Source organism: Rana temporaria, chromosome 3 (genome assembly GCF_905171775.1).
Source record: "Rana temporaria chromosome 3, aRanTem1.1, whole genome shotgun sequence".
Taxonomy (NCBI): Eukaryota; Metazoa; Chordata; class Amphibia; order Anura; family Ranidae; genus Rana; species Rana temporaria.
Window position 1 is genome coordinate 433,694,739 of NC_053491.1, and position 2,500 is coordinate 433,697,238.

Below are 2,500 nucleotides of genomic sequence, written 5' to 3' on the forward strand. Positions count from 1 at the left end.
GACAAGACAGGTCAAGGCATTTCCCGGGTCAGTAACAAGAAATCAAATAATATCAGGAACACAGGAACTCACAGGGGAAGCTGAAGATCATCCAGCAACTCATGGCTAACGCTGCTGCCTTTAAATAGGCCCCCGGGCACCAGAAACTGTCACGCTTTGGTGTAAGCACATGCGCACTGGCACATGAATTCTCCAGGCCGTTCTTGTTAATCCGCGCATTGGCATTGGCAAATTTCTAAGTGCCAATGATGGGGAATTTCTACGTGCCAATCTTCTACCAACCATTCTCTGACAGAGACATCATTCATTTTTTTCACACCTTTGTAAAAGCCCCTTTGAATTCCTCTTTGCTTTTTTCTTTCTGTGTGATGAAAAGAAGGGAAGCATGTCACATAGGTGGAAAATGCCTCTGTTGTTCTAAGGTGAGTAGAAATTGTATCTTGCCAGGTCTGATAGATGCAGAGTTAAAGATTTCAGCTGGGTGGAGCATTGAAAGCTTGAGCTGCCAATCACTTTTCCATCCATATGGCTTCTTGCAAGCCTTGAGGGATGAAGAGTAGTGTTTTTTATGGATTAAGGACCCCAAGACTCACAAAATGTATAGAGATCAGTGCCCCGTGTGAGGATCGAACTCACGACCTTCAGATTATGAGACTGACGCGCTACCTGCTGCGCTAACGAGGCTGAATGGCAAAGTGAACATGCGTGTCACAGCTGGCCACCATACTTGGAAGATGATGGCGACGGCACTATTTTTTCTCACTTTAGTTTTCTCTAGTTTTCCCATACCAATGCTAGCAGTTTTCCCATACCAATGCTAACAGTTTTCCCATATGGTCTAGCGGTTAGGATTCCTGGTTTTCACCCAGGCGGCCCGGGTTCGACTCCCGGTATGGGAAATGCAAAACATTTTAATGACCCGCACACTCCTAGTGCTGAAACCTCCAAAGCTGTGTTTTCCATTGTAAGCTCCAATCATTCCCTTGTTGTCAAAGTAGCAAGGGTCAAAGCCAGGAATGCAGACAAGACAGGTCAAGGCATTTCCGGGTCAGTAACAAGAAATCAAATAATATCAGGAACACAGGAACTCACAGGGGAAGCTGAAGATCATCCAGCAACTCATGGCTAACGCTGCTGCCTTTAAATAGGCCCCCGGGCACCAGAAAATGTCACGCTTTGGTGTAAGCACATGCGCACTGGCACATGAATTCTCCAGGCCGTTCTTGTTAATCCACGCATTGGCAAATTTCTAAGTGCCAATGATGGGGAATTTCTACGTGCCAATCTTCTACCAACCATTCTCTGACAGAGACATCATTCATTTTTTTCACACCTTTGTAAAAGCCCCTTTGAATTCCTCTTTGCTTTTTTCTTTCTGTGTGATGAAAAGAAGGGAAGCATGTCACATAGGTGGAAAATGCCTCTGTTGTTCTAAGGTGAGTAGAAATTGTATCTTGCCAGGTCTGATAGATGCAGAGTTAAAGATTTCAGCTGGGTGGAGCATTGAAAGCTTGAGCTGCCAATCACTTTTCCATCCATATGGCTTCTTGCAAGCCTTGAGGGATGAAGAGTAGTGTTTTTTATGGATTAAGGACCCCAAGACTCACAAAATGTATAGAGATCAGTGCCCCGTGTGAGGATCGAACTCACGACCTTCAGATTATGAGACTGACGCGCTACCTGCTGCGCTAACGAGGCTGAATGGCAAAGTGAACATGCGTGTCACAGCTGGCCACCATACTTGGAAGATGATGGCGACGGCACTATTTTTTCTCACTTTAGTTTTCTCTAGTTTTCCCATACCAATGCTAGCAGTTTTCCCATACCAATGCTAACAGTTTTCCCATATGGTCTAGCGGTTAGGATTCCTGGTTTTCACCCAGGCGGCCCGGGTTCGACTCCCGGTATGGGAAATGCAAAACATTTTAATGACCCGCACACTCTTAGTGCTGAAACCTCCAAAGCTGTGTTTTCCATTGTAAGCTCCAATCATTCCCTTGTTGTCAAAGTAGCAAGGGTCAAAGCCAGGAATGCAGACAAGACAGGTCAAGGCATTTCCCGGTCAGTAACAAGAAATCAAATAATATCAGGAACACAGGAACTCACAGGGGAAGCTGAAGATCATCCAGCAACTCATGGCTAACGCTGCTGCCTTTAAATAGGCCCCCGGGCACCAGAAAATGTCACGCTTTGGTGTAAGCACATGCGCACTGGCACATGAATTCTCCAGGCCGTTCTTGTTAATCCGCGCATTGGCAAATTTCTAAGTGCCAATGATGGGGAATTTCTACGTGCCAATCTTCTACCAACCATTCTCTGACAGAGACATCATTCATTTTTTTCACACCTTTGTAAAAGCCCCTTTGAATTCCTCTTTGCTTTTTTCTTTCTGTGTGATGAAAAGAAGGGAAGCATGTCACATAGGTGGAAAATGCCTCTGTTGTTCTAAGGTGAGTAGAAATTGTATCTTGCCAGGTCTGATAGATGCAGAGTTAAAGAT

The 2,500-nt window shown here is 45.1% G+C and overlaps 4 non-coding genes across 4 annotated transcripts; 2 read left to right on the plus strand and 2 right to left on the minus strand.

Annotated features, from left to right (window-relative positions):
• Positions 1 to 611: 611 nt before the first annotated feature.
• On the minus strand, positions 612 to 684 carry TRNAM-CAU. Its single transcript has one exon. It is a non-coding gene; the product is annotated as a tRNA-Met (tRNA).
• Positions 685 to 827: 143 nt separating this feature from the next.
• TRNAE-UUC lies at positions 828 to 899 on the plus strand. The gene has a single exon. It is a non-coding gene; the product is annotated as a tRNA-Glu (tRNA).
• Positions 900 to 1,625: 726 nt separating this feature from the next.
• Positions 1,626 to 1,698, minus strand: TRNAM-CAU. The gene has a single exon. It is a non-coding gene; the product is annotated as a tRNA-Met (tRNA).
• Positions 1,699 to 1,841: 143 nt separating this feature from the next.
• Positions 1,842 to 1,913, plus strand: TRNAE-UUC. The gene has a single exon. It is a non-coding gene; the product is annotated as a tRNA-Glu (tRNA).
• The last annotated feature ends 587 nt before the right edge of the window (positions 1,914 to 2,500 follow it).